This window comes from Bos mutus, chromosome 8 (genome assembly GCF_027580195.1).
Source record: "Bos mutus isolate GX-2022 chromosome 8, NWIPB_WYAK_1.1, whole genome shotgun sequence".
In the NCBI taxonomy this organism is placed as follows: Eukaryota; Metazoa; Chordata; class Mammalia; order Artiodactyla; family Bovidae; genus Bos; species Bos mutus.
Window position 1 is genome coordinate 5,589,741 of NC_091624.1, and position 13,668 is coordinate 5,603,408.

General features: G+C 41.0%; 1 pseudogene; it reads right to left on the bottom strand.

Moving 5' to 3' along the window:
* Positions 1-12,783, bottom strand: part of LOC138988941 (tigger transposable element-derived protein 1-like) — a 172,554-nt pseudogene extending 159,771 nt beyond the window's left edge.
* Between the last annotated feature and the right edge of the window lie 885 nt (positions 12,784-13,668).

The following is a 13,668-nucleotide window of genomic DNA, read 5'->3' on the forward strand; positions in this document are numbered from 1 at the left end:
TTGTGAGGAGAAAATAAGTCAATATAAGAATTGTACCCACAACAATTTCCAGAACTTGGTAAGCACTCAATAAGCTATAGTCATTTTCAGAATACATTCTATACTTATTTCCTTTTCCTTTTCAGTATATCCTTCAAGATTCAACTCGAATGTTGCCAATGCTATTAATCTATCCCTCCATCCAATAGTTCTCATCTCTAAAATTTCCATTAAACATTACATTTATTCTATCCAAATCCCCTAGAGCAAAGAAAAGAGATCCTCTTACTCTCTTACTGAATAGGGACAAAGTGCTTGCTGATCACTCAAGTGAATAAAAGGACAGGGAATGTTTTAATTAGAACCCTTGAGGGCTTACTATGTACCCAACCCTGTGCCAAGATTATCTCCTTTAATCTTTGCAGCACTGGCGGAGGTAGGCTTTGTTGTTTCTATTATACAGACAAGAAGATGTAAAGTTCAAGTCTGATAACTTCAATAACCTTGCACATGGACACAAAGGCAGTAAGAGGCAGTATGGAAATTTGATGCTGTATCTCTGTCTGGCTAACTCCAAAGTTTTGTAACCACTAGGCAAGACTGCCCTGTGGACCCCAGGCTTGGGAAAGGACAAGCCATGAAGTGCTTCTGTGTGAAATCTGAGTTTCAAATTTACTGAATTTCCTACAGGTACATTTTTTTCTGTTATTGAGAATTGTTTTAGATCAGAAACTGTGTCTGAGTTCCCCTGATGAATCCTAGACTGAGATGGACGGGAGAGTAGACAGTAGCATCCGTCTTCGCCCTTATCCTCAAGCCAGTCTTATCTCTGAGAGAGGGACTGCCTTCTTGACCACTCAGGGTCCCCGCTGTTCTAGCTGCCAGTGATTTCTCGAGCCTGATTATCAACTCACCCTCCTTTTCTTCTCTTCTCAAGCCAAGAGGCCTATTTAAAATGTTTGCATGTTCACCCTTCTTTAAGTCTCTTTGGCCATAGTCCCATCAGCCCTTCCCTCACTCCAAAGTTCTTGCCTAAGCAAATCTCATCCTAGCCAACTCTTCCTCTGGCAGACTGTCCCTGGTCATTCCATGGATCACAGTGCCTTGCATTTGCTCATTTCTTTCTCATATCCCTTCAGAAGCCTGTATTCTCTATGAGGTTAGGGGTGTCTTCTACTTTATTCACAATGAATTTCCCAAACAGACCAGCTACTTATAGGGAAGAATGAAGTAGGTCAGAAAGAGAAAATCAAATATTATATATTAATCCATATATATGGAATCTAGAAAAATGGTACAGATGACCCTGTTCCCAAGGTAGGAAACACAGATGTGGAGAATAGATGTAGAGAATGGACATGCAGACACAAGAGGAGAAAGGGAGAGGGGGGCGGACTGGGAGATTGGGCTTGACATACACATACTAGCATGGGTAACACAGATCGCTAGCGGGAACCTGCTGTAAAGCACAGGAAACTCAGTTCCGGGCTCTGTGATAACTAAGATGAGTGGGTTGGGGGTGGGGAAGGAGGTTCAACAGGGAGGGAATATGTATATACATATAGCTGATTCACTTCGTTGTACAGCAGAAATTAACACAACATTGTAAAGCAATTATTCTCCAATTTTTTAAAAAAAAGGGAAAGTGTGAAGTGGAAAAGTTAAGAATCAGAGGAAGATTTAAAGATGTTACACTGCTGGCTTTGAAGATGGAGGAAGGCGCCATGAACTGAGGAATGCAGGCAGCCTCTAAAAGCTGGGGAAAAAATAAAACAAGTTTCCCCCTAGAGCTTCTACAAAGAAATGTAGCCCTAACATCATCTCGATTTTAGCCCAGTGAGAACTATTTCAGACTTGCAACTCCCAAAACTGTAATAAATTTGCATTGTTTAAAGCCTTGAAAAAAAGACACAGGGAAGGAAGTAAAGAGCAGAGAGGGAAGGATCTGAGATGATGAAAGAGATGGAGAATGGAAAGAATAACTGGAACTCAGATTCCTGACTCCTGGTCCAGAGAACACAATTATCTCGACAGAATCCCTTCTCTAGCAGATCTTCCCAACCCAGGAATCAAACTGGGGTCTCTTGCACTGAAAGTGGATTCTTTACCAACTGAGCTATCATGGAAGCTAGAATTCTTCCACAAAGTTTTAAAACAAAAGAAAATAGAAAAGAAAATCTTTTCTAGGTTATGTGAGCCTTATTGGTGTTAGAAAAATCCCTCAAACTTTTAGGAAGCAGCTAAATTTAATTCCTCCTCCTCTGGTCTACACCATCTTCCCCCACCCACCCCTCTCCAAACAGCATATAAGGGAGAAATAATTTAAAGATGAGATAACCTGGAGAAATGAACCAGTAATGTGGATACAAACTTAGCCTCCCTTCCTTCCCTTATAGCTTACTGACTTGCTCTTATTCTAGGCCCAGTGTTTTTTAGAATTTAGCACGCATGTGAATCACCGGGAGAGCTTATTAAAATACCCTCCTAAAGGAAAGGCAAAGGAGAAAAGGAAATACATATCCATCTGAATGCAGAGTTCCAAAGAATAGCAAGGAGAGATAAGAAAGCCTTCCTAAGTGATCAATGCAAAGAAATAAAGGAAAACAATAGAATAGGAAAGACTAGAGATCTCTTCAAGAAAATTAGAGATACCAAGGGAACATTTCATGCAAAGATGGGCTTGATAAAGGACAGAAATGGTATGGACCTAACAGAAGCAGAAGATATTAAGAAAAGGTGGCAAGAATACAAAGAACTATACAAAAAAGATTTTAATGACCCAGATAACCACAATAGTGTTATCACTCACCTAGAGCCAGACATCCAGCAGTGTGAGATCAAATGGGTCTTAGGAAACTTTACTATGCACAAAGCTAGTGGAGGTGATGGAATTCCAGCTGAGCTATTTCAAATCCTAAAAGATGATGCTGTTAAAGTATTGCACTCAGCAGTGGCCACAGGACTGGGAAAGGTCAGTTTTCATTCCAATCCCATAGAAAGGCAATGCCAAAGAATGTTCAAACTACCAGAGAACTGCACTCATCTCACACACTAGCAAAGTAATGCTGAAAATTCTCCAAGTTAGCAACAGTACATGAACCAAGAACTTCAGATGTTAAACTGGATTTAGAAAAAGCAGATGAACCAGAGATCAAATTGCCAACATCCGTTGGATCATAGAAAAAGCAAGAGAATTCCAGAAAAACACCTACTTCTGTTTCATTAATAGTGCTAAAGCCTTTGACTCTGTGGATCACAACAAATTGTGGAAAATTCTTAAAGAGATGGGAACACCAGACTACCTTCCCTGCTCCCACAGAAATCTGCATGCAGGTCAAGAAGCAACAGTTGCAACTGGACATGGAACAATGGGTTGGTTCCAAATCGGGAATGGAGTATGTCAAGGCTGTATATTACCAACTTGCTTATTTAACTTACATGCAGAGAAGGAAATGGCAACCCACTCCAGTGTTCTTGCCTGGAGAATCCCATGGACAGAGAAGCCTGGTAGGCACAGAGTCGGACATGACTGAAGCGACGCAGCAGCAGCAGCAGCAGAGTATAACATGTGAAATGCTGGGCTGGATGAAGCACAAGCTGGAATCAAGCTTGTCAAGAGAAATATTAATAACCTTAGATATGACACCACAGATGACACCACCCTTACAGCAGAAAGTGAAGAGGAACTAAAGAGTCTCTTGATGAAAGTGAAAGAGGAGAGTGAAAAAGCTGGCTTAAAATGCAACATTCAAAAAATGAAGATCATGGCATCCAGCCTGTCACTTCATGGCAAATAGATGGGGAAACAATGGAAACAGTGACAGACTTTATTTTCTTGGGCTCCAAAAATCACTGCAGATGGTGAGTGCAGCCATGAAATTAAAAGATGCTTGCTCCTTGGAATAAAGCTATGACTAACCTAGATAGCATATTAAAAAGCAGAGACATTACTTTGCTTGCCGACAAAGGTCCATGTAGTCAAAGCTATGGTTTTCCAGTAGTCATATATGGATGTGAGAGTTGGACCATAAGAAGGCAGAGCACTGAAGAATTGATGATTTTGAACTGTGGTGTTGGAGAAGACCCTTGGACTCAAGGAGATCCAACCAGTCCATCTTAAAGGAAATCAGTCCTGAATATTCATTGGAAGGACTGATGCTGAAGCTGAAGCTCCAATACTTTGGCCACCTGATGCAAAGAACTGATTCATTGGAAAAGACACTGATGCTGGTAAAGATTGAAGGCAGGAGGAGAAGGGTACCACAGAAGATGAGATGGTTGAATGGCATCACCAACTCAGTGGACATAAGTTTGAACAGGCTAGAGGTATTGGTGATTGACAGAGGAGCCTGGCGTGCTGCAGTCTATAGGGTCACAAAGAGTTGGACACAATTGAGTGACTAAACTGAACTGAGCACTCAGCTTTCAATTAGATTCTAATCTAGCAGGTCTGAGGCAGGGCCATCATTTGCTTTTCTGACAGCTCTCAGGTGATACTGATACTCCTGCCCTGCAGAGAACCTTCTAGTAGCAGTAATACACTTTAACCGATGGGTCAGAGTCACCAATTATTAGCATGGTGACATTGTAATAATGTGAGAGTGAACTGAGGACCAATCTTAATGTTTTTGGTCCTTGAGAATTTTTATTGATGTTTTGAGCCATTTAAGATCCCGAGTGAGATTAAAGGGGGGTTAATTTCATAGTTCTGAGAGAATACTGGGAGCATGCATTGAGCATAGTACTTTCAAGAGATCCTGGCAGTGCACAGTCGTTTCGATAGGATTAAACTACAAGGTTCTACAATGCAGGGTTCAAGGTAAGCTGGTCTCTGCAACAGACAGACATGCATCTGAATCCTATTTTTTTTGCCATTCTAACCATATCCTTATTTTTTCCATTTTCTCTCATAAAACATTATTATAATTGTGACTACTGCTCAGGTACTACAGCACATGATAAGCACTCTATAAATGACTCTTACCAACGTTAACAACTTAATGACCAGAGATGTATCGTATGTCTTTTGTTACCTGAACATTATTGACTGGAGTGTTTCAATATTCACTTACATAACAAATCACTGACCACAGGCATTAGTTTCTGAAAAATTACCCCAGTCAATAATTTGTTAATAACCTCGGAAAATAACTTCATAAGATAAATATTATCCTCCCTTTATTGATGAAGACACTGAAATTTATACACTCATTTAAGGGCTTCCCTGGTAGCTCAGCTGGTAAAGAATCTACCTGCGATGTAGCAGAACCTGGTTCAATTTCTGCAGTGGAAAGATGCACTGGAGAAGGGATAGGCTATTCACTCCAGTATTCTTGGGCCTCCCTGGTGGCTCAGATGGTAAAGAATCTGCCTGCAATGTGAGAGACCTGTGTTTGATCCCTGGGTTGGGAAGATCCCCTGGAGAAAGGAATGGCCTTGATACCCTGAAGAAAGAGTCGGACATGACTGAACAAGTTTTACTTTCAAGGTCACACTGTCACTTAGTTTTAAAATCAGTATTTAAGCTTGGATCAGCCTGATTTCAAACCCTTCGTCCTTAAGCACTAAGCTAGAGTGGATGGAATCTTTGATATTTAGTTGATGTTATTTTCGAGATACCTGCTTTGCTCTGTTCAGTCGTGTCTGATTATTTGTGACCCCATGGACTATAGCCTGCCAGGCTCGTCTTTCCACGGGATTCTCCAAGCAAGAATATTCAAGTGGGTTGCCATTTCCTTCTCCAGCAGATTTTTCTGCCCCAGGGATCAAACCTGAGTCTCCTGCATTAGAGAAAGATTCTTTACCAGCTAATCCATCAGTGAAGCTCCTCTTAGGGATACCTGCTGCTGCTGCTAAGTCACTTCAGTCGTGTCTGACTCTGTGTGACCCCATAGACGTCAGCCCACGAGGCTCCCCCGTCCCTGGGATTCTCCAGGCAAGAATTTTGCCATTTCCTTCTCCAATGCAGGAAAGTAAAAAGTAAGAGTGAAGTCGCTCAGTCCTGTCTGACTCTTAGCGACCCCATGGACTGCAGCCCACCAGACTCCTTCGTCCATGGGATTTTCCAGGCAAGAGTACTGGAGTGGACAAACAACCCTCTGTATGCAACTCTGTTATTTCTCAACCCAGGATGGGAATTTAAACCCCTTACTTGGCACAGCCTTTGGGATCAGGAGGCTCTGTGACCTCATCTCACTGTATGCTCCTCTGCCCCAGAACAAAGAAGGCAGCTGAAAATCATGCATCAATTATGGATAATCTTGTCTCCATTTAGCACAGACAAGTGATTCCTCATTGTCTCTGTCAAATAAACCAGCCCTTAGTTCAACCCATTTCCTCCAGAAACCATAGCTTCCATTCCTCCACCCTAAGCTCAGTTAGATTAAATTAATGATTTTTCCTCTCAGATGAGTCCCAGAGCGTTGGACTCTGCCAAGCCATTTTCCACTCAGAATGTTTCTTGCCCTGCCCTGTTGCTTGCAATGTGATCCTTTCTCAATTTGGACACAGCAGCTGTTGAACAGATGCTCAGCCACTTAGATTTGGAATGGAGGCCTTGAAAGATGTGGAGAGAGCCTGGTAGACCAAGAAAGAGCAGAGCACTGCAGATACATTGTGACGAATTCTGGAACTGAAGAATCTAGACCTGGCAGGGGAAAACCACCACAGGGCTTGAGAGTTGATTTCCAATGATGAAGACACAGATTTATTATAATTTCCCCATAAATCTGTATCAGTAATTTACAAAAAAATAATTGGAGGATAATTGCTGAAGCAGCCATGGGTATACACTGTCTTGAACCTCCCTCCCATCCCCCACCCCATTTCACTCCTCTAGGCTGTCACAGAACACCTGACTTGAGTTCCTTGTGTCCTACAGCAAGTTTCCACTGGCAATCTATTTTACATATGGTAATGTATATGCTTTCTATCCTTCTGTCTCCATTTTTACCACCCTCTGCTTCTCCCACTGTGCCCACAAGTCTGTTCTCTATGTCTGCTTCTCCACTGCTGCCTTGCAAGTAGGTTCTTCAGTACCATCTTTCTAGATTCGACATGTATGTGTTAATATTCAACACTTGTTTTTCTCTTTCTGACTAACTTCACTCTGTATATTTAAATTAATTTTAACTACTTTTTTCTCTTATCAGAAATCAAAAAGTACTAAAGATACAAAACCAAAAGTAAAAGTCTACATGTCCTAACTTCCTTTCTCCAGTCCAGAGATCATCTTTGTTTATAATAGCTGTGTACCCTAGAATTTATCAAAGTATTTGATACAAATGTTTACTGTTTTGAAACTATGAATGACATTGCATGATATCTTGTACATTGTTTTAATATTTTTCCTGAAGTATAATGTGCATACAGAAAAAAGTGCATGCATTTTAAGTTTATACCTCTTTGATTTTTTTTATAAGCTGAATGCTCCTATGTAACCAGTTGGACAGATATCAAGAAACAAAGAAAACAAAATCCCCAAAGTTCCCTTCTATACCATGCTGTTTCATTTAATAAAGCAACTTGGTGATCTCTCCATTTCTTCATACCATTTCTTTTCATAGTTATTAGAGCTACCATTTTCTTTTAATAGTTATTTGACTGTATAAAAAAGCTATCATATATTTAATAAATTGACTATTGAAAGACATTTAGGCTATTTCCAGTTTTGCTTTATAAATACCTCCATGGACATTCTTCTATGTATATCTTTGCACATTCCTGAGAAGTATTCTTTAGAATATATTCTTGAAAAAGAACTGTCATAACAAAGAGTATCTACATTTGAACAGTTAAGAATGTCTTAAACTTGCCTATAAAAGGGTTACATGAATCCACACTTCCACACCACTATCAAATTCAGAACAATGTATTTTCTGTAATAGAACTACTTGCTGAACATATATGATTTACAATATACTGACAAACAAAAAAGTATACATTACCAGTTGTCTTATTACCTGGAGATAAGATTGTTTTTATAAACAGGTGAAATATTTGTCTTAGATTCAAATGAGAAGAAAGGGGGTTGATCTAAAAGGGCATTGAGAAGAGACAGACCGGCCTGATATAAAGTCAACTGATGTTCTAAAAGAGAATGGATCTCTTTCAGTTTGACCCCAAACGTTCCCACTGCACCATTTTGGCAGCTCCTGAGGCTTCTTGTCCTCTCTCTTTGGATTAACACACCGGTGGCCTGGGAGGACAGGAAGGATAGCACACTCTTCTGCAGGAGAGGGGCCCACGTGGCTAGAAGCCGGAGGTAGAGCTTGTTAGGCTTCCAGTGCAGATGATAAATAGGCATTACGGGATCTGTTCTTTGGAGTACAGATTCTCTGATAAAAGGAACAGGTCCTTATATACTGTCACCGAGAGGCAAACTCCTTTCTTTATCTCTCCATGCATTTCTCACTGCTGACAATCATTGAATAATATTTCCACTCCATATATAAGGGAAGAAAATGTTCAGTGACGAGTTCCCATGAGGGATGAGATGTCACTAAACATAACATCAGATAAAGTAGAAACACTCCTGTTGTATCCATCTCCCTCTCCCTTGCTGTTCTTTTTGGTTCTACCTGTGGCATCATATTTCTAAGCAAACAACTTGAACAATTCTTCTGGGAGTATTTTCTATCCACTTGCTACCTTCTGCCTTTGGATTCCTGGCAAAAAAGAACCCATCCCAACACAGGTGTTCAGAACTGAATGGGATCTTACAGGTGTCTGGATTCCCCCAAATCTCAAAGTAATTTGTGGACCATGTTTAAATGATTGCTTCTCAAGAATCAGTTTCTGCTGATACACATTTTGTGCCTACCACACTAAAACACACTTAGTCTACCTAGAGGACAATGTAAATCTTAGATTTTCCTTCTCCTCTAGACTAGAATCTCTGTGTATCTTTATTTTGTTTGCAGCCAAAATCTCAGAACCCAAATCTGGCATAAAGCAATCATCCTCTAAAATTCTACTAAGTAAATAAATGAAAGAACGAATCCAACTTTACCTGTCTGCTAGACCAAACTGAAATCCATTCCTTCTCTTAATTTGCAAACATTATGAATTACTAAACCTACTCTATTTTAGTGTCTTTTCTCGCCTGTTAAGTATTTGGTCACTATTGTTTCAGTGAATAGTTTAGCTATCCTTGTGGAAATTCATAATGGTTACAGAAAGATCTAATCTGAAACACCATGGTCAAGCCAGATTAGATGCAGTGAATACAGACTAGAAATGACATCCAGAAGCCTATGGAGTTGTAGTCAACTTCAGGTGCTGGAGCAAACAGCAGGCAAGGGGTGGATGGAGGCATGAAACAAAGCCTGAGTGTGGACATGATTAGTACCTGGGCTGCCCAATAGATGTCAACAGGCAGGTGGAAAAATGTCAGGAGGTGAGATGATGATACATGGAGACCCTTGCTGAGGCAATGATAAGATGGAGGTGAGAAGCTCCAGGGGGACCCTAGGTTCAGGAACAGGACTCCAGTTCTATTAGGTCCAAAAGAGAAAGGTAGACCCTAGTTTGAGAGGAGACTGCAGATGCTTGGAGCTTGTTCTTAGTTGGGACTGAAATGCTGAGGATGGAAGCCTGGATGCTATAAGTAAAACAGGGGTGCAGGATTGGCCTTGCTCAGATCAAGGCAGAATCTCAGTTACTGGGATGAGGAATCCGGAGTGCAAAGCTGAGTCACTGGTCCCAGGCAGAGCTGCTGTTATAGCAGGAATGACGCCTACCCAGCAGGCTGTGTGAGACAGTGAGCTCTCATAGCCTGCAACAGTCTTCCTGGTCTGTTTGCGTGAAGACTAGACTGACAGAACTTACAAGGAATTTCATGTTTTGGTTCCTGGTCACGACTCCAGCCTTTGTTGTTGCTGTTCATTCGCCCAGTCATGTCCGACTCTTTGCAACCGCATGGACTCCAACACGCCAGGCCTCCCTGTCCTTCACCATCTCCTGAGTTTGCCCAAGTTCATGTTCATTGCATCGGTGATGCCAGCCTTACCTCCCTGTTTTTTTGTTTTTTTGTTTTTTCTCTCACTGTACCTGTCTCAGCCAGCTCAGATTACTGTAACAAACACTATAGACTAGGTGGCTTAAACAACAAGCATTCATTTCTCACAGTTCTGGAGGCTGGAAATCCAAGATGAGTGTGCCAGCATGGCCAGGCTCTGGTGAGAACCCTCTTCCTGGCCTGAAGGCTGCTACCTTCTTGCTGTCTCCTCAAACGGCATAAAGAGGGAGCTCACTCTGGTTTCGTCATGTTCTTCTAAGGGTCCTAATTCCATCATGGAGGCTTCACCATTATGGTTTCATCTAAACTTAACTACCTCCCAAAGGGACCGCCTCCAAACACTGTCACACGGGGCATTAGGGATTCAATATATGGATTTTCCCAGGACAGAAACATTCAGTCTACAGAAGACCCATAGAGTACAACCAGAATACATTTGCTTTCTTCTCATAAATGTGCCATAGAGTCTGGACACACTGTTCCTTTTGCCTGGAATGCTTTCCATACCGGTTTGTCTGTTTAACTCATGCTGACATTTTAGACCTCTGGCCAGACGATACTGCCTCTAGGAAGCCTTAATTATCTCTTCATTTGACCAAGATACTCCTGTCTGTGGCCCTGAAACTCAGTACCCTTGTATTTCATTACTCATATCCCCTGATATGGCAGTTTTCTGCTTACTCTTCTCTCCTCCACCCAACTGAATGCTAATTAATGGCAGAAAATAATATGTACACCTTAGTCATCACTGAATCTTAAACATTCAGTACCCAGAATAATTTTTCTTCTATGTAGTAAATGCTCACTATTTGTTCAACAGCTGAATACACAAGTTTCAAAAATGTCAGTTTTGGTTTATTCATTTTTAATAAGGTGCATTAAATGCCTCTCAACTACCCTGGTATTTCCATTATAAATTATGATGGACGTTTCTATTTATTTTAAACCAGGAATAAGCCAAACTCTTAGGAGATTATGGTTAGTTTATACATTGGACAGATCTTAAATCAGTGCCTTAATGTAACATTTTAAATAAAAGAAGTTCTGGGTTGGAAGTGAAGTGACTTGAGTTTGCATAACAGACTTATCACTCAAATTCTCTGATTCAATAACTATAGTTTAAGATTGTTGTTTTTACCCAGTGAGCATCAAGTAGACTGTGAATATTAGCAATCTCACCAGCAATCCCTAAGCTCAGATCGAAGTGACTCAGAAGACTAGACCTGCTCAAGTGGTACGCGGTTCCTGGAGTCTATCTGTTACCAGTGTTGGTTGGACTGAATTGTGTTTAGTGACTCTTTTCCTGTATCTGTTTCCCCTCTCTCTAAGAAGAAGAAGCCCATGGATTCTTCGTTTTCTCTCTCTTTTTGCCTTTCTCTCACCTACCTATATATCCAACTTTCGGCATTTCTACTGCATTATTAACTGGGACTTGTCCAGTTAAAGAGTTCATGGTTGCTCAACAGGCAGATTGGCAGGCCCAAGAGGAACTGCAGTCCCTCAAACATTTGCTGCATGAATAGGAAACGATGAGCAATAAAAAAGGAATTATGAGAGAAACTAGTAGGCTCACACGGGCCCCACATGTCCACATGCACCTTTTTACAGCAGGAGATGACTGCAGTCATCATCGCTGCAGTACTGGTTTATTTCCCTTTTGTGCTTCAAATATCTGGCTACAAGCAGTCTATTTGACTCTGGGAGTTCAAGTTCTCTTAATTCTCTCTGGGTCAGAATTCTGGTCTTTTCTCTCATGGTCTCACTGCAAGCTAGAGGCAGTGAGTACTTTTTTCTTTAATGGACTGATAGAAGCCTAAAACATTGTCAGATGGTTGCATCATCGACAGGGGAGGGGGTGGTATTGAGGACTTTTCAAGTTTCTTCTAATCTGGGTTTCAAAAATTCCATGGCTAAGCGAATGCTTTGTTTTTCTTCTCTAAGACTGAAAACTTGCTCTTGTCCTCATAAATATTTAATCAACAAATTTTTACTGCACATATTGTGCCAGGTTTTGGTTCTGCTTTCAGTTTTATTGATCACAGCCACCTTTCGTGTTAATTTTAGACAGACTCTGCCTGATGATTTGTGCCAGGCACCACTCCTCCCTATGGCAGTCACTGTCTCTGAGCCTCTAAATTCAGTATTTGTTTATCTACATGTTTCTCAAAATGTGATGCACGACTATCTGAGTCAGAGAAGTCACTAGAGTATAGTAAGTGGTTAAGAACCTGGCTCCTGGAGTTGGATCTGCCTTGGCCACCTACCAGGTATGAAACACTGAGCAAAGCACTTAACCATGTAGAACAATTCCTGGTAGGGTAAGTCCTGAATAAATGTTAACTGTCAGAATCACGCAGAGGTTCTGTGACATTGCAGGCTCAGAAATGTTTACATGATGGAACGAATGTCTGTGTTTGTTGCAAAGATAATTCTTGTTTATTGAAACTTGTACAATCACTGAATTTTATAACCTCCCTGCAGTTTCCTCATTCTCCTTCTCATAACCCATCAATAACTGGGTTCAAATCCCATCCTCGTCAAGAGTTTTGCACCCAGTTACCAATGTGAAGGGGCAGTACCCTGTACTGCCAAGCAATTCTGGGATATCAACTGAGTGAACTATAATTCAATTCAACTCTGACATGACACCATCTACCTGGAGAGAGCATCAGATCCCTTGAGTTAAGGGCTAGGTCCCACAAGAACACCCTCCGCTTTAGTTGTCAATCCCAAGCCCAAGTCATTACCTGTACTTCTGATAAGTTCATGGTGAATGAATTCCCCATGACCCGGTTTAATTTGCAAGAGCAGCTCAAAGAACAGGAAACCAGATTACTTACTAGATTATGGGTTTATTACAAATAATTATAAAGGATATGAGTCAACATCCAGACAAAGAGATACACAGGATGAGGTTCTGAACAACAGAGCTTCTGTCCTCATAGTCTGGGTCTGGCTCAGTGAAGGTGTCCTTGGTCACGAACCCAGAAGCTATCCTGATCCCCTCCTTTAGGATATTATGAAGGCTTTGACATAGACATGATTATTTAAATCACTGACCACTGGTAATTGACTCAACCTTCAGTTCTTCTACCCTCCCCAGAAATCAGAGGTAGGGACTGAAAGCTTCACCTTTCTAGTCAAGCTGCTTTCCCCTGGCAACCAGCCCCCACCCTGATATGCTTTCCAAAAGTCGCCTTTTAACATAAACTGGGTTGTGGTGGGAAAAGGGCTCGTTATAAATAACAAGACTACCATTTCACCTTTAAGTTTTTGAAACAATTTCAGGAACTTGAGGACAAGAGCCTAAATATTCTAACAAAAATTCTTTCCATTGCTGAGAAAAACACAAGGGTTTTGGAAGCTGTGAGCCAGGAACTATGGAAGAAGAACAGGTATACGTGAGGAATAGATTTTGGTCAACTGAATGACCAAATACTTGTCCCCTATAAATTGCACTTGTCTTTTCCAAGATGTGTCATTCAGACAAGTTGCTTGAACTCTCTAAGCTTCAATTTTTTCATGCACACACAAATAGAGGCAATGTTTTCAAATGAAAACAAAATGTTTCAAATGAATAAAATTAAGTAACATAGAATACACAATAAAATTATAGGTACTGAGACTGAGCAGGACCCTGTGGATCCCTCCCAGGTACAAAAGCCCCTCTG